Source organism: Bombyx mandarina, chromosome 11 (assembly GCF_030267445.1).
Source record: "Bombyx mandarina strain Sakado chromosome 11, ASM3026744v2".
In the NCBI taxonomy this organism is placed as follows: domain Eukaryota; kingdom Metazoa; phylum Arthropoda; class Insecta; order Lepidoptera; family Bombycidae; genus Bombyx; species Bombyx mandarina.
Window position 1 is genome coordinate 16,305,787 of NC_143218.1, and position 19,883 is coordinate 16,325,669.

The following is a 19,883-nucleotide window of genomic DNA, read 5'->3' on the forward strand; positions in this document are numbered from 1 at the left end:
CCTATGGGACCACCTAAAAAGTAAAGTTTACAATCCATTGCCACCCAACCTGAATGTTTTGAATCACGGAAGAAATCAACTCTTATTATAAGAGCGATGCTCCGGCGAGTGATTGAAAATTTTAGCTCCAGGTTAAATAAGTGTGAAGAAGTGAACGGTGGTCCGCATTTGCAAACGGTTGTTTTTCATAAATAAACTTCAAGAACAGCTCTTTAATTTAACATTAAATAAAACCAGTTTTAATAAATATTGTTGTTTTTTATTTAACACCTAAAAACGAAAAACATTCTGAGACACCCGTTATAACATAATAACCGGTCATATCGTGAGAAAATCGAAATGAAACCACACGAGAAGCAGCAGCTTTTAAATAAATAATAAATAAAAAAGAACCATTCAATTCGCTTCATCTAGATCTAGAAAAAAGTTCCGTAAACGAAGCTTTCGTTTTTTAAGTATTACCAGAACGTAAAACATAAATGAAAAATATTAAAATTGAAATTCAACTAAAAAATAAATAATAAATAGTTTAAAAAAACTAAAAAAATACGCTTCTATAGAAAATCCAACTCAAAATTGAAAATACAGATTTGAATTAAAAATAGTGTAAGCAGTTTTTTTTTAAATATTAATTAATAAGTATGCCAAATTTCGAGTTTCCAAAGTTTCAGAGATTCCGTTATATACATACTAACATACATACGTCTGACTCTAATAAAAGCGTATTAAAAAAGCCTCTGATACCTCAATCGTATTCTTTCAAAACAGGTATTACATGAATTCTTTAGAAGGATTTTTCTATAATAGCATAAAAGGTAGCAGTTTCTTTCAAGGACAGACGAGAAAATTTACAGACCTTTTTATCTAGCTCTCTTTTTATATAAGTGTAAAACTGGACCGTATTCAGATTTCATACGGCATTCATTTTTGCACTAACTTAACTTTTCAAATCGATAGTATACTTAGATAGTAGTTACATATACCTATATATCCCCGAGTGCCACACGTATTTTTATTTTATTTTTATTTAACCATGTTTATTTAGCGCGCAATGTATCCTAATTAAAATAAATTGACGCATGAGGCCAATGATCTCGTAAAAACACACTTCTCACAAACTAAGATCTCATTAAAACATAATGTATTAGTCTAATTCCTGTATTGGTCACATGAAGCGATATCAATAGATCAAATATGAACAATGTCATATCGGTCAGTATCTTCTTTTAAGCTCTATTGGTCTTGGGATTGTATTTTTTTATTACATGCATTCTTGTTGATTAAAAATGAAAATAAATGTATTTTTTTAAGAGTGTATCTTGACGTATCCAAATTCAGTCCTGGAGACCGCTCCCAAATATCTTTGCTTACTTTGTGATTTCAGTTTATTTATAGGCTTTTTGTAAGGCTTCTCAGGTTTTCTGTTACGATATCATTTCGCTGTTTCGATACTAACTTTTACTGACAAAACATCTGTCCTTTGACAAAGATATCCTTATTTTTTATTTACCAAAATCACTTTTTTATGTGTATTTGCGAATGAATTTCTCTCTATTTCTTTTTTCCCGACATATGTAGCATCATATCATAGTGTGTAATATTTTATTCTGTTTTCCAGGTACGATTTACAGAAAAGAAATAATGTCTAAAAATAAAACAAATCCTAATAAAGGGCATAAAATGTTCTTTTTTTTAAAACACACTAAAACACTTTTAATGTAGTTTTTAACACTTTTTCTAGTTAATTAAGTGCGAAATCTAATCTACGATGATACTAGCTATATCGGTACTTCTCAAAGTTTAAACTATAGGCCTAATTTTAATTATAAAAAAACTCAAGTTTTTTTAGTCATAAACAGTAGATCCTTCTATTGGCAACAAGATCATAAAATATGTTAAAAAGATGATTCAATTCGCATAAAAAAACCTGTCTACTCACTAACCATGAAAAACCATCAGACTCCTCAAATCTCTGCTTTAAAATTTCCTAATTGACGACAGAAACTATATTCGAATACCCACAAAAGTTACGAAGCTATAAATAAAACAGTCAAACGCGAATAGCAACTTTGTTTCATATAGATATTGTATATTTGTAGTACGATGTATGGGTCTTCCATTTTTAATTAACTCCCACTGGGAGACGAGTGTGCTGCTTAAAATAAGCACTGGTAACAGCTGAAAATTGGTGACACACTGCTGACGTATCTATTTGACATCCGGGATCTTCTTAACGCGAAGATAAAATAAATAGTAATTTAAAAAAAACTAACAAAATACGCTTTTATAGAAAATCCAACGAAAAAATTGAAAATAAATTTTAATAAATTTGAATTAAAAATAGTGTAAGAAAAAATGATTATATTGTAAAAAAAAGCGTATTTTGTTATTTTTTTAAGCTATTATTTTTTTTCATTTTTTAGTTGAATTTAAATTTAATTTAATACTTTTTTTTCAATTTTTTTTAATGTTTAATTGTCATCGGTCCTTAATAAGTATACCAAATTTCGAGTTATTCCGACGTTTTGAAGGGGGTCAAAATCATGTTCAAAGATTCCGTTAGATACATCTGAATCTAATAAAAGCGTATTAAAAAAGAAACCTTTAGTTCATTCTGTGTGGAAAGAAACGTAAAAGATTATAGTTTCTTTTTTTTTATAGCATCATTGACGGTTTTCGGCACAATATTGAAATGTCGACGGACAACAAACGCCTCTGTCGTCCATGACCACGAAAACTGTAAAGTATACGATATGTCGGAAACAATGAAATGCCAATTAAAAAAAAAAACAGTAAATTAACCCGCAAAATTAGTTTTAATTACGCTACTATCAGTGAACTAGACGTTTTGTAAAAAATATTTTTGAGATAGTTAGGTTTTTTTTTTCACATTTGATGGGATACATCACCATATGAAACGTGTATGTATATGTTTATGTTATTTATGTGTGTAATTGTGTATGTATATAGTTTGATATTATGTATTAGTGTTTATTTTTGTTATTTTTATTGCTAATTAGATTGTACTCATCTACCCACTAATGTAAAGCTTTCCTTCTTTGAGAACGGTTAGCTGGTAGATAACTCAATTGTTGAGTTAAGCTCGCCATTTTTTATATCTTATCCCAATTGCTGTATTTTATTAACAGTATGTACAAATAAAGAATAAATAAATAAATAAATGAAACTGTCCCCATGACATATCGCTGCCTCAATTTTGCAATACAGCGATTAATACGCTGCTCTAACTAAAACTATGACTTCTTCAAAGTAGGAAATGAATAAAAGAGTGCCAGCTATTGGCTAGGCGCAAAATACCTAAACGTTGGCATCACAAAAAAAACCTCTTTTTTTAATTTAATAAACAGGCAAAAGGTTCGTAATACGTTCATCATTGAAGACTGATGAAGGTGAGTTTGAATGTGCCTGAAATATAATCGGATTACAAAGAGAGCCCTATAATATGAAACGTGACTTGTTTTTCTTTTTTTTTTCGACAAAAAGGTCGTTGAGATTTCATTAAATTTTCGCCACACGTACATATTTATATGTAAAATTCTAAAATTTGCAATATATATATTTGGCGTGATGTTTTAGCATTCAATATGTAAATTAATCGCTCTAAGAACGGTCGTATAAAAGCTATATGAATTTTTTCACTAAACATTTTTTAGAAAAAATATTAGTAGTTTTTTTTGTTTGTTTTAATAGCGCATTTAAAAAGTTCCGTTATAAAAAAATCTTATTTAATGATTTCTATTTTATGAATAAACTGAGCAGAAAACCTTTGTTGCTTACGATAAAAGTTTTTTTTTTTTTAAATAAATAACTTTTCATTAACACCGTGCCTATACAACACAATAATAACACATAAAAACCACAATTTTCAATTTTCGTAGCTACGCTACCCCGTAGCGCTACGACGTAGCACGCGTCCGACTACGCGAGTCGTCGCACAGACACTGCCTACGAGCTATGGGATACCAGCTGTGTTCAGAATTATCCGATAATTTCGCCTCTGAATAATGTATACAAGCGAGAATTCTCACAGCTGGCCCGGTTAAGTGTTCATTAAAGAAAATAAACTTTATTGAAGTCTTTAGAGTCACATTTTGTTTGATGAATGAGAGATGCTTAAACGATGCGTCCATTTCAGTAAAGGGTTAATGTTTTGTAAATGATTAAGACGGAACAATTTCAAATTCTCTCAAATTTCATGCTGTATTCCGTTTACGGAAGCAAGTAATGACGAGGCTTAATTCCTAATTGAAAATAAATGGAATGTTTTTCAAAACGATATTAAGGTATTTTATAGGCTCGCGCTGGCAAGTCGAGCCTCATGGCATGCTGGGAACTTCGCGAACTAATCATGCGTTCCAGTCGAAGTCTTGTATAGCCATTATTCCAACGCAATTGAGACTACATCAATACTCATATTAGAGGCGTCATTCATGACGTCATTGTTTACGGATCTATTGGAATCGCTTCGTGTGACCAATAAAGGAATTAAACTACTGCATTATGTTTTAATTAGATCTTATTTTGTGAGAAGTGTGTTTTTACGAGATCATTGACCTCTTGCGGCAATTGATTTTAATTAGTATACATTGCGTGCTAAATAAACATGATTAAATAAATAAAAAAAGGTTTCTTGATGGTACTGCTCCCAGTATTTGTATTCGAGGTCCGTTCTAAAACGCCTTGCACGGGCTTCGATTACTGGCTAACATGCAACCTTGAGCATCTGTGAACACGTTTCCCGTTACGACAACAGAATACGCGAAAACAATGTACCCCTCTCCTTTGACTCAAGATTGGGTGCAAGAATAAGAGCCAATCATAACGACACTGCGTCAAAATGAGCTTTTCGAGCTAAACATAAAAGTAATAAGTTCAATCATCAAAGCTTGGCATGCATGTTAAAGCAACAGATATCTGTTGCACGCACTGTTTGTCTCCTAAACCTTATTCTCGAAATTTCTTCGGTATTCTCGAGACTTAGACATAATTAAAGCTACTTTTGCGGTATAAGCTCGACTTTTTATTGTAAGTAGTGGTCGCCCGGTAGTCGAAATTCATCATCATCATCATCATCAGCCTTTATCTGCCCACTGCTGGACATAGGCCTTCCCCAATGCCTTCCACATAATGCAATTAATTATAGTCGAAATTCGACTATAATTAATTGAAATTATAAGTTTGTACACTATTATGATTCTATTTTCAAAGACTATTTATACTTCTATAATCACAAATTTCGCCAAGACTACACTATAGAAAAATACATGGTAGTGTGTGTAACGTTTTCTTTATTGATTTAGTGTATATTTTATGCGTTATTTAAAAAAAATATTAGCATTGTGCACTGCTTCTCTATATTCTCTATAAGTGTGGAAAATTTCATACTTCTTCGTCCGCCCAATTTTCGTAAAAAGGCATACAAAGTTTTCCTTCACGTATTAATATATATTATTTCATTGTTGTACACTGACTCATTAGGTGGTGTAGTAGTTAACGGCCTTGAATGTTGTGTCGAGGGTCGTAGGTTCGATTCCCACATCGGGCAAACATTCATGTGATGAACAGATTTGTTTGCCTTTGTTTAGGTGTTTATTATCAACATAATTTTTTTTTTTTTTTTGCAATATCACTCTTGTATCCTATTATATTATACTAGCTGAGTCCCGCGATATTACCCGCGGCTATTGTCGTACTGCGTAAGTAAGTAAGCCTAAGTTAGTCCTTATATCATCAGGTACCTATCAGTAAAAGTCCCGTCAAAACCGGTCCCGCCGTTCCAGAGATTAACCGGAACAACAGACACAACAAACAGACAGACAGACAGAAAAAAATTAAATAAATGTTTTTTGGTATATGCACTGTGTATACATACTTACGCATTTAGTAAAAAGTGGTTATTTTATGATTATAAACAGACACTCAAATTTAATTTTTTTTTGTATACATATACATATTATATTATACATCTACATATAATATGTATATATGTATTATATTATAAGGCTCTGGGGTAAAGTTAGCTTTTTCAAGCTACGACAATACCGCTTTCTTCCGTCTATATGCTTAAATGTAGAAATTCGTCATTCCAGTGTGATTTATCACCAAACGGCACCCCGAACAAGCGTCCAAAAATTTGTGGGATTGTTGGGCAAAATCTATGTCGATTTAACGTTAAAATAATTTAAAAAAATCGTTACATCGAAATCGATGACAGACATTAACATAAATTTTCTTTTAAAATAAATCTAGGGTGCCAGTGCGAACTAATGAAAAAATACCGACCTTTGTCTCCACCTTATCCCACTAGGTGGGGTTGACACAGCGAATTTTTCTATTCCATTCTCTTCTATCAGTCGTCATCTCAAAACTCCTCACTATCTCTCTCTCTCTCTCATATTCTCATTCACACACTCCATCCATGTCTTCTTCGGTCGACCTTTTCCCCCTCTACCTTGCACTACCATTTCCACACAATATCTCCTAGTCACATGCATCTCCTCTCTACGCATCACACGTCCATACCACGCTAGCCGTCCGCTCTTTAATGAAAAAATACCGATCTTCCCACATAAATACTACATATATATTTATACATATATATTTATATAGGATTTTCGAAGCGTTCTCATTCCGTTTCACCGGTGGTGCACTCGAGCGATGTAAACTATAAGACCACATACAAACGAACGAATCGTATAGCCGGTTTATATTCGCGGACAGCGACCGTGTTTTATAATAATAACTACTATCATCTACAAACCTAGAGCTTGTTTTGGTCGTTTTTTTCTTTGTCCCTTATCGTGCTAGTGGTGAATTGAGGTATGATTTTTCCTTAAAATTATAGTGTTTTATAGTTTTCAAATTTACTCAAAAATGTCTTTTATTCAAGAGATTGCAAGTGTCGTGATTTTCAAGAATTACTCGCCCAGTATACTCTTATCATGCGACTGTTCCGGTATTCGAATCAGGCAGCCTTGTACCAATTTTTCTAATAAAATACACAGTTAATAGGTAGGTAGGTAACAACTGCTATAATCAAAGAATACGATAGTGCTTAAGCAAATAACATCAAAGCTGTATGGCTCCTGCGCCCTTTGTCTCGTTTTTCTCTGTGAGAGTTTTTAAAAATGTAGTGCCTTTAATATATAAATCTAATCTGTATTTTCAATACATAACTTCCCTAACACATACTGTGATAAGACACATAACATTTATAAATTTGCGTGAATGCAATCAGATGAGCACATTGTAAGTTCTCATGGGTAGATTATACCACTTTGCCTCTTTCAAAAACCGTCAGGCGTTCCACGTTGAAGGATGAAACAACCGCTATACAATACAACTGAGACTTTGGTCTCGCGTTTCAAGTTGGGCGGCAGTATTTACGTTGCTCTGTCTATGAACCCTCATAACCACTAATCACCAGGAGAGCAAGAGAGTGAAAGTTCGTTCTCCCAATGAACCACAAAAAAAAACATTTTTTATTGTCCTTACCGTTTAATACTCTCCAGAAGCCTAGTTTGAAGAATATATAAATAAATAAATATTAACTAACAATCACGCCACGTTAACTGGTCCCGTGCTAAGTTCGTAAAGAACTTGTGTTACAGGTTACCAGATAACGGAAATAAATGTAAGATTTTTATTATACACATACAAATATTTAATATACATCCATAACCCTGGAAAATACATTTTATATTTACCATACAAATATTTTCCCTTGGCGGGATTCGAGCTCGCGACCCTCTTGTGGTGACCATGTCACTTACCACTATACCAGACGGCCGTAAATTTTAAAGAAGGACATGTCATAGTGATTTAATTTAATTTAATATTTTTGTACTGTTACACGTTGTTTGCAACAGAAGACGTCTCGTGACTAGGCTGATCTCCGAGCCGACGACCTGTTGAAGTTCCCAGAAAGTTGCTGAATGGATGGAGCGCAGGACTGGCCATTATAACGAAACTTCGGAGACAGCTGTGTCCGGCAGTCGCTCGTAAACGTAACGGCGTTTTAGAAATCGGAAAGAGTAGTAGGAAAGCGTCAATAAAATTCAAATTCAAATTCAAAATCATTTATTTCAACTTAGATGTCAGTATAACACACTTGTTGAATGTTAAAATATAAATAACCAGCGACCCGCCCTCGCTTCGCTTCGGAAACATTAAAACACACATGAAACCAAAAAAAATAAAAAAATAAAAAATTAAGTAGCCTATGTTCATCAGGGACAATGTCGGCTTCTAATGGAAAAAGAATTTTTCAAATCGGTCCAGTAGTTTCGGAGCCTATTCGAAACAAACAAACAAACAAATCTTTCCTCTTTATAATATTAGTATAGACAATGATAACGTTTTTTTTTTTTATTGCTTAGCTGTGTGGACGAGCTCACAGCCCACCTGATGTTAAGTGGTTACTGGAGCCCATAGAATCTACAACGTAAATGCGCCACACACCTTGAGATATAGTTCTAAGGTCTCAGTATAGTCACAACGGCTGCCCCACCCTTCAAACCGAAACGCATTACTGCTTCACGGCAGAAATAGGCAGGGTGGTGGTACCCACCCGCGCGGACTCACAAGAGGTCCTACCACCAGTAATTACGCAAATTATAATTTTGCGGGTTTCATTTTTATTACACGATGTTATTCCTTCACCGTGGAAGTCAATCGTGAACATTTGTTGAGTACGTATTTCATTAGAAAAATTGGTACCCGCCTGCGGGATTCGAACACCGGTGCATCGCTTCAACACGAATGCACCGGACGTCTTATCCGTTAGGCCACGACGACCACAAAACACAAACACAAAACTCTACCACCGGTTCCAAAAAAAGCCACAGTCCTGAGAAGAACCGGCGAAACAAACTCTGCGGGCTTTTTTTTTGTTTTTTCTAAAAAAAATTCTTTTTAAATAAGTAAAGATATTTACAATAAACGAAAGAGCAAGTCAAAAAAACAATTAAAAAATTAAATAATAATACTGAAAAATGAAAAGGCCAGGAGCGAACGCCTCATTCCCGTAAAGATTCCGAAACCCACCCCTCTTTCTCCTGCTCGATTAATTTAATAATAACTATAAGTATCATAGCCCTACATAAGCGGTAGTCATTCAATATTTCATATTAATTTATATCTTCAATGCTACCCGACCTTTTAAACCGTTAGTTATCAAATCTCAGCTCCCGATTCGGCGCCAAGAAGCTTTTACGACTAGGATTACCAAAAATTTCTAGGACTAACTATTAGAACGTTTTATTTAAATAGATAGATAGTTATGGGTACCAGAGACCTAAAAAGGTACTTATGTGCGTTTTTTAAATAAATACTTACTGGTGGTAGAACCTCTTGTGAGTCCGCACGGGTAGGTACCACAGCCCCGCCTATTTCTGCCGTGAAGCAGTAATGCGTTTCGGTTTGAAGGGCGGGGCAGCCGTTGTAACTATACTGAGACCTTAGAACTTATATCTCAAGATGTGTGGCGCATTTACGTTCTAGATGTCTATGGGCTCCAGTAACCACTTAACACCAGGTGGGCTGTGAACTCGTATACCCACCAAAGCAATAAAAAAAATATGCTTTTTTTAAATAAATACATATATAGACACCCAGACAAAGAGCAAACAAATCGACAAACACGAATGTTTGCCCGATGTAATATAAGGTTCATGTATTTTATTTTTCTTGTTAAATGTTAAGATTAATGCGACCTACGTGTGACCTATACAAACGTCTTCTTTTAGTTCCCTCTGTGGACACTAGAACAAAGAAAACTAGAAATGAAACTATTCACTAAAGTAACTCTATAAAGATTATGTAGATACGCGCACTGTTTTAATTTTCTTTTTTCGGCGTAAAATAATATTTACCAAAAGTATTATTAGAGACTTTCCAAAATTATGAAAACTGTCATCTTATTTCAAACGTCCCGCGGAAACACCTAATAAGTCATATAAAATGTTATACATAACATAAGGAATTATTATTATTATTTTCAAAAATACTTTTAACAAAAACGGGTAACATTCAATTATGTTGCAGAGGAGCCAACTGGGGAAAATCGATTTAGACTTTATTACATAGAGATTTTCAATTCGAGTTGCAGATGTGACACACAGGCTAGGTTCTGGGAGGTCTGAAGCAAGTAGCACTCACAGAATTAGTCTTATTTCGTTCTAACATCCACTTTAGTTATTTCAATCCGTATCTGGGTGGGATTACATGATAAAAGAGCCAATCTATGAATTTTATATATCTAAAAATCTGAGTCTAGTTCGCGATTTTTTTTCTGTTTGTCTATATGGATGCGAAGCTCACGTTGAAAACGTTTAATATGTCTATACGAAGATACGAACTATCAATCAATGAAATGTTCAATAATAAAAGCAACTTGAAATAAAAAAGTCGTGTCCCAGAAAATATTTCTCACACAATACTGCACAATAGTGTATTGCCGCAATGTCAGAAACTGAATCGATTATAATTAGTACAACTCAGTGAAGAATAAACGTATAAGACTTTTGTTTAATCCTTCTTGTTCGTTTGAATAAAAAAAAATAAAGCTATGTCAAAGTTTCAAATGTGAAACGTCAAATACGATTAATATTGACGTTTAGAAAGAAATATTCTCTATGGCTTAAATTTTAAAATGCAATGACATCGGGTAAATGCCTCATGGTGTCCATATACATCAAAATTAATAATAATACGATTATCCAAACAAAAATCACAGAGTCAAGAACACTATGATCCGATGAAGTAACAACGCAGGCCACCCGCCGCCTTAATGGACTTAACTGAGCCATTTACATGAACACTTTTTACCCGAAATGGGTCAATGCGGCTTCAGCCACTTCGCCACCGAAATGTAATCGCTAATCGTATTCGGGGGCTAGCAGAGGTACTTCAAAAATGAATTCTAATGCGTTAACTTAAACGTTATGCCATCGTTGACTTCCTCATTGTCATATGTAAACTATAAAGTATGTGATTTGGTTTTTGTTATCGACGAAAATAAATTTTGGAAAAAAACAATCGTTACAAAATGAAATTTAAAAACAATTGATTCGATTTTAATTTTTATTTCGGTCTGTATTAGTGCCTACACTCGCTGTGCCATTTATACTGAATATTAAAAATGTTAAAGTGTCTGTAATTACGTTTGTTTGTGTGTGTTATTTGTACTTCATTCACGTAGAAACGAAGCAACGGATTGAATATGATTTTTTTAAAGTGATACTTATAGTATGCTTATAGGTTAAGAGTGTGACAGAGACTACCTTTTCGAAAAAACACCTCGTTCCCACGGGACACTACATAACACTTTTCCTTAAACATGCTACAACTACTATGTTATGATTTAAAACTACTCGCTCGCATTTCCTTACTATTTCATTGTTGCTTCTTAACGTATTGCATACAATAAATAAATCAAGAATAAACATCACTGCACATCGGAAATAATTGCATACAAAATAAAACAAAATTCGTATTTCTTAAACTTAATCTTAAATAAGCTTTCGAAAGGATATTATTGATTAGTAGCTTGTCAATGATAATTTTACTTGGCAGCTTACAGATTTCAAGTAAAATCTAGTTAGACGAGCATCATCAATAACATGATAATACATATCTGAACGAACCTAATATGCACTCTCATGTCTTTTTCTATCATGTTTTTTAAAATATGAACCCAAATTTGCTATTTCACATTTACTGTTATTTTTTATATTTATTGCTTAGACGGGTGGACGAGCTCACAACCCACCTGGTGTTAGTTACTGGAGCCCATAGACATTTACAACGCAAATGCGCCACCCATCTTGAGATATAAGTTCTAAGGTCTCAGTATAGTTACAACGGCTGGCCCACCCTGCAAACCGAAACGTATTACTGCTTCACGGCAGAAATAGGCGGAGTGGTGGTACCTACCCGTGCGGACTCACAAGAGATTCTACCATCAGTGTGAGTTTATTGTTAATATATTAGTGAAGCTATAATCTAAAGCGAACTATTAACTCAGCGTTATTTTTCATATAACCAGGAATCACTAGTTGCTCCAACCTTCTTCATCTTGGGAAGAATTTTTTATCCATTCAATTTACCGACTCAGCAGTGATGCGTTTTGGTGATTTGTTTTATGTTCATCTTTTTGTAATCATAAATATTTACTTCAATAAATGTTAATGATTAATAAGTCAAACGGGAGAAAATTCAATTGGATAATACCAAGCTGGTAGAATTGGGCGGCCAACCTTTAAGGGAAACAGCTTGAAGGCTGAAGTCAAATGTATGCACGGATCGTATCTAATCTAGCTAATTGAATACAATTCGTTGGAATTGAAGAGTTTTCTTTCCGAGATTTTTTTCGAAAAGAATATTTACACACACTCTCGTACATTTGGATAAATTGGATAAGAGGCTTTCATGAACTTTCGGTAAACAAGCTTTAATTAATTAGACACGCATAATATGTAGCAAAAAAAACGAATTTACCCACGGAACTTACCAAAAACATTCACAAAATTAAATAATTTCGTTAAATTCGCGATAGGAAACAACTAATATAAAAGTATATCGTATGGATGGATCTGGACTGTCCAATAATGCAACACTGGGCACGTGTGCATGTTGAGGACTCTGGATCCAAACCAGCATTTAGGTTAAGGTGGTTTTGACGTTAATTTTGATTTTGTTTTTTTTTTGTTTTTTTTTATTGCTTAAATGGATGGACGAGCTCACAGCTCACCTGGTGTCAAGTGGTTACTGAAGCCCATAGACATTTACAACGCAGATGCGCCACCCACCTTGAGATATAAGTTCTAAGGTCTGAGTATAGTTACAACGGCTACCCCACCCTTCGAACCGAAACGCATTACTGCTTCACGGCGGAAATAGGCGGGGTGGTGGTACCTACCCGTGCGGACTCTCAAGAGGTCCTACCACCAGTGATTATTATTATTATTGCTTTTATTTTATTCCCAGATAGTAGTTATTGTTTTTATTGATTTACTTGTAGGCAGCGGCTTGGCTCTGCCCCTGGCATTGCTGAAGTCCATGGGCGACGGTAACCACTCACCATCAGGTGGGCCGTATGCCCGTCTGCCTACAAAGGCAATAAAAAAAAAATAAAAAAAAAAAAAAAAAAAATAATTCTGGTATACTATATGAAACGTTAATGAATGTAATATGGATGCAAAATCTGAAGTAAATAAAAAAAAAATAGTATTTCACTACAAAATCCACAGCCACTGCCGGTTAGATTGCAACCGTCTACGAGTAGTTACAATGATTTCAGCTTATTCATTAAAATAAACTGGAATAAAGACGACGAAAAAGAATATAAATGAAAGTGACAATGACAGAACTATAAAATCTAACACATGAATGTCCAACCAAAAGCTAAATGAAACTTTAAAGTAAAAATACAAAAAAATACTTTCAGCCGACTGACCGTTAAATAATAACCGATCTGTTATCACGGACAGGTCTATTGTGGCCCATAAGCCTGATACTGTGATAATAGATCCGTCTGCGCGAGTTGAGCAGTTTTGGTTGGTATCACAATTCCTCAAGACGCATGCCTCGTGAAGGCAGAAAAGGATGAATTAATAAGTTTTTTGCACCTGAACCGTTTGAGAGTGAAAAGTTTCGACCAACAAACACCTTAAGAAACTTTCGTTTTCCAGGCGCGTTAAGGGCCCGGCACAATAAACCAGTCATTTTTGACGCGGCGCATATAGTGAGGTTTTTAATTCTGGAGCCCTGACTACTGGCAGTTTTGTGTCATAGACACCAATACTAACAGCTATTTTTTTGTATAGTTTTTTATTTAACACTAATCATACCAACACGTACTGGTACCAATTTCTATCATAACGGATAAATAACGGTATACGACAAGTATTACTAAAAAAAAAAAACAAAAAAAAAGGAAAATAACTATAATTTAATTGGCATAGAGGAAGTCCGAGCATAGTGGATAGGCCAGGCAAAGTGAATACGCTTTATTTCTCGTCAAGAACATGTCGGAACATGTTTGTGTTCACTTTGCCCTATCGTCTTATCCACTTTACCCGACCTATGGGGCAAAGTGGATACCGGCATGTGTTGCAATATTATTGACAATTAAAATTAAAGAACTGCTATTAAGCAATTTTTGTTGATTATATTAAAAACTTTAATAAATGTTGATTCTCAATTAAATTTTCTTTTATTTATATGCCTATTGGTTTTCTTCCTATAGCCCATCAAACGTTAAGGTGTCCACTTGGCCCGGACTTCCCCTAAAAATGTCATGTAGTGAAATGTGCAAAAGCAATAAGATGATACGTGTATTTTCAATGCAAAAGTTCAAAATGGGTCATTTGACCCGTTATGGTATGTTTAGTGTTAATTTTTATGCAATTCTTTAAAAAAATCAATAACATTTTAATACGGAATGCGAAAACGAGGCCCTAGATCAGTGGACGGCAGCCCGCGGCTCTTTGACACTGAACTGATCCGTATTTAATTGTTATGTAACTATTCCTGTAATAATGTATGTACCAATCATAATGTGTGTAAAGCATATGTTTAAAAAATGGCTCTTTTTAATTAATGACAAGGTTTTCGATCACTACCCTACATGAAAATTGTTTAGCACTGTTATTAGATTCGATATTAAAGTATTGAAAAATTAATATGTTGCTCATTAATGTCCATCGAAGCTGGTCGAGGCACTTGACCCTAAATCGATACCATGACTGGGTAACATCGACATCGTCATAAAATAGCCAAGACACAAAATACTCATATCAAATATCTCATAAACAAAGAAACGTAATGCAAATTTATATCCCGATAAATATTTCTGCTTACGAGATAACAAATTAAAAATGCTATTTTTCTTCTAAACGTTAAAGACATAATTTATGGCATCATTAGTAGCGCCACAAGTGTCTTATAAAAACGCCTATAAAACTTTTCCGCAGAAGTAGAATACGCCATATTAATTCAAAACGGTATTTATTACAATACAAACGATTCCCATGCTCCGTTTTATAACAGACGTGACCAGTTTCAAGAGTTAGGCCACGAAAAACGTCTTTGGCGACGCAAAATTGTACTTAATACATAGCATAGTCGTAACTTCAAAGTCGCTCAGCGTGCTATGGAAAGGGGTATGCTCGGAGTTTCTTTGATGGATCGAGTCAGAAATGATGAAATCCGTCAAAGAACCAAAGTAACCGACATAGCCCTAAAGATTAGCACGCTGAAGTGGCAATGGGCCGAACATACGTGTCGCAGAACTGATGGCCGATGGAGCAGACGTGTTCTGGACTGGAGACCGCGTATCGGTAAGCGCAGCGTTGGGCGTCCCTCTGCCCGTTGGACCGATGACTTGCGGCGATATGCTGGGAGAGATTGGATGCGGAAGGCGGAGGATCGTTCATTGTGGCGAACTACGGAAGAGGCCTACATCCAGCATTGGAGCGGTACAGGCTGATGATGATGATGACATAGCATAGTTTGTTAATTTTCGCTAGCAATCATGCGAATGGCTTAGTAAGTTAAATACCTAACAAAATGACTTACGATCAAATATTTATATGTATTTACATGTATAAGGTGCATTAGAAAAATTCGCTTTCAGTCACTTTCAGTAAATCAAACCCGTAAAATTATAATTTTAATTACTGGTGGCAAAGTAAGCATAATAGCAAATTAGAAGATTTTAGTTGAATTAAAAACTGAAGTCTTATTCTCTTACCTCTTCATCGGCTACGCTCGTCAAAATATTAATTACTAGCTTCCTCGGTCTCTCTCACACAACGCGATCGTGCTACTTTTGAAACCTGAAAACTTTAAAATTTTCGGTTTTCACTCATTCATTTCCTTTCACTTACAATAATGGAATGAGGCCCTGTAATATTATTCACAATTATGTAAAATACTGTTACCCGCATCACTGCTTATCAAAAAATTAATTCAGATTACAGAATCAGTTTTATTATTGTAAAAAAAATTAGAAATAATACATACATATAATGTACAATAGTCTTTTTTCATGGCTTCACCTCCGCACTGATAGTGCGCTCATACAAAAGTAGTACAAATTCAGAGCGCGTACATCTTACGAATCGCATTGTATGATGAAGACCTTCATTAAGCGATCTCTCTCTTCACATAAAATCCATAAACACTACATTTTTGTTGCTTACGAAACCACTTGCTGAAGTCAAGGTTGAGGTTAAATTTTCTACGATAATTTTGCTACTTCGTGCGAAGTCAAACGTTTTTGCCTGGGTAATAGTTCCTTATTTTTAATATAGGTACCTACGTACCACATTATTTTACCAAAAAAATAAAATAAAAATAAAAATATTAAAGCTTTAAAATTCTTTCATCAGAAAGTTTAGAATTACTAACTCGCTTAATTAATTATGCCGCTGTTATTGATAACATTTTTGTAATCATGTTCAACTTACGTCAACTAAATCACAAACAGAAGCGCAGTCACAAACAAAAGCAGGGGCTAGGACCAAGCAATGCATTTTATTCAGAAAAGTTAAGTTTGATGTTTTCTAGCGGATGTTCCATAGGAAGGGCTCTAACGAATTTTTCGAAATGATCCCTCCGTCTCCTTTTTATCATCCCACCTCCCGACATCGGAGCAGATTTCATCTATACAATCTGGAACCTGGATAAGACAACATGGTCAATGTGTTTCCAGATAACTTTTTCGCCACGTATATGTTCGGGTTCGAATCCCGCCAAGGGAAGATATTTGTATAATAAATATAGATGTCTTTTCCAGGGTTATGGATGTCTATTAAATATATGTATGTGTATAATAAAAACCTTAAATTTATTTCCGTTATCTGGTACCTGTAACACAAGTTCTTTACGAACTTATCACGGGACCAGTTAACGTGGCGTGATTGTTAGTAAAAAAAAAAAAAAAACGAAGTCACTCAATGCACGTTACCTGAGGTAGCTGTGGAATATACCTATATGACCATCCGGCTTTGGAATGAACTCCTTCTGCGGTGTTCCCTGAGCGCTATGACATGTCTCTTCAAATGGGACCTAGGGCGGTAGGCGGTGACTTGGTTATGACTAAAAAAAATCAAGAGAAGCCTAACCATCTTGGTGGTAGGGCGTATTGTGAATTTACACGGTAGGGATTGTAGGGGCATAGTTTGAGTAGCACATGCGGTTGTACATCGCTTGTTATGCCAGTCGTACATAGCCCGCCCAACACGGCAGACACTTGACAATATACGAACTAAAATCAGAACTGATTTTATCAGGAAGGATACAAACAGTAGATGTGAAAGGTAATAGATCTTCAGGCACCTTGTTGAAAATGGGTGTACCTCAGGGTTCCATTTTGGGTCCTTTTTTATTTCTAATATATATAAACGATTTACCTAGTTTTATTGAGTCCCGACACGAGGTCGTATTATTCGCAGATGATACATCTTTATTATTTAAAATTAAACGACAATTACAAGTCTATGACGAAGTGAATGATGCGATTTCGTGTGTGGTTCATTGGTTTCGGGTCAATAACCTATTATTGAATAGTAAGAAAACTAAATGTATTAAATTTACTTTAAAATGTATTAAACCATCTTTAAATGTGAGACAAGTGGATAGTGATGTAATTGTTTCTGAGGATACATTGGAGCTTATTGAGTCAACTGTATTTCTTGGTATAACAGTGGACTCCAAACTGCAATGGGGACCTCATATTCATAAATTGGCGAGTAAGCTCAGTTCTGCAGCATATGCAGTAAAAAAAATTAGAATGTTAACAAACGCGGACACGGCTCGTTTAGTTTACTTTAGTTACTTCCACAGTGTCATGTCCTATGGCATTTTGCTATGGGGCAATGCGGCCGATGTAGAAATGATATTTATTCTGCGGAAAAGAGCTATACGTGCTATTTATAACATGCACTCAAGGGAATCCCTGAGGGAGAAATTTAAAGAAATTAAAGTTCTCACTATGCCATCCCAGTACATTTTTGAAAATTTGATGTATGTTCGTAAACATATTGAGGAGTTTCCTAAAAAGTCGGACATACATAATAGAAATACTAGGAACAAACACAAGCTTATTGTGCCGATGAGTAGGTTACATAAGATACGAAACTCATTCGGGTGTTTGTCTGTGCGCCTGTACAACAAAATCCCACAAGATGTTCAGAACCTAAATATACATAGGTTTAAGAAAACTATTACAGAACATCTGTGCAATAAAGCTTACTATAAAGTCAATGATTATCTAGAAGATTGCACAAAGTGGGAATGAGTTGCCCGCTCCGGGCATTTCAATATCGTAGTAATTGTTACGTTATAATACTCATTGTAAAAAATTCATATTTAAAAAAATAATAATCTAATATAAAAAAATAAATAATAATTTCATATTTAAAAAAAAAAAAAAAAAAGACATGCCCGCTGAGTTTCTTGCCAATTCTTCTCAGGACGGAGGCTAGTTCTTGTGAATTGGCGGTAGTTCTTTTGACGTTCAACAAGTATGTACTTTCATTTATGTTGAATAAAATTTTTTTGATTTGATTTGATTTGATTTGATTTGTTTTAGTTATAAAGGGTAGCTAACATCTCTACACACCTTACATACTTATAAGTCGTAGAAGGATTAGGGAGCCGCATATTTCTCCGACGAAACGGGACATACATACGCTCCAGTTTGTAGAGCGCACTGGTCGTCATACAACTGAAACTTTGATCTTGTCTCAAGTGGGTAGCGGCAGGTCTTTCGCGTCATGTGCTCCGATCGCCATCCGTAGACGTCACAGACCATCGGGGTGAAATACTAGGCTGCACTAAAAGTATCGGGAATGGAATATTTCCACTGTTCCTGTCATATTAAAATCTTTTTAATTGAAAACTCCTTGGTTTTAAAAATCGAATACCATTTATTTATTTAAAAAAAGATTCTCGGTCTTGTCACGAGGTTTTGTCAAACTTGTTTAGTCGTTGAGAAAATGGAATTGACTCGAGAAAATTCAAGAGCGATGATTTATTATGACTTTCGAAGTGGTTTAACACAAAAACAGTGTGTTGACCGGATGATTTCTGCATTTGGTGATGAAGCCCCATCCAAAACTACAATTTATCGCTGATTTGCTGAGTTTCAACGTGGACGTGTCACGCTCAATGATGATCCCCATCAAAATCGTCCAAAAACTGCAGTCACCCAAGCAAACGTTGATGCTGTGCGTAAGCTGATTGAGGAAGATCGACATGTGACATACCGCGAAATTCAGGCAACTTTAGACATTGGCATGAGTCAAATACAAATAATCTTGCATGAACAATTAAGTGTAAAAAAATTGTTTTCCCGATGGATACCGCATTCGCTCTGTGAAGAGCAAAAAGCGGCTCGCATTACTTGGTGCGTCAGAACTCTCGAAAGATTCCATGCAGGATCCTCAAATGCTGTATACAACATTGTATCAGGTGACGAATCCTGGATATACGCGTACGAACCCGAAACAAAAAACCAGTCACGAGTTTGGTGTTCGAAAATGAGTTAAAGCCAAAAAAAATTGTTCGTTCACGGAGTGTTGTAAAAAAAATGGTGGCCACGTTTGTCTCCAAAACCAGCCATGTTACGACTATTCCTCTTAAGGGACAAAGAACGGTTAATGCAGAATGGTATGCTAGCATTTGTTTGCCACAGGTCGTTTCTGAACTCCGTAAAGAGAACTGCAATCGACGCATCATCCTCCATCACGACAATGCGAGTTCTCACACCGCGCACAGAACAAAAGAGTTTTTAGAGCAAGAAAACATAGAATTATTAGACCATCCGCCGTACAGCCCCGACCTAAGCCCCAATG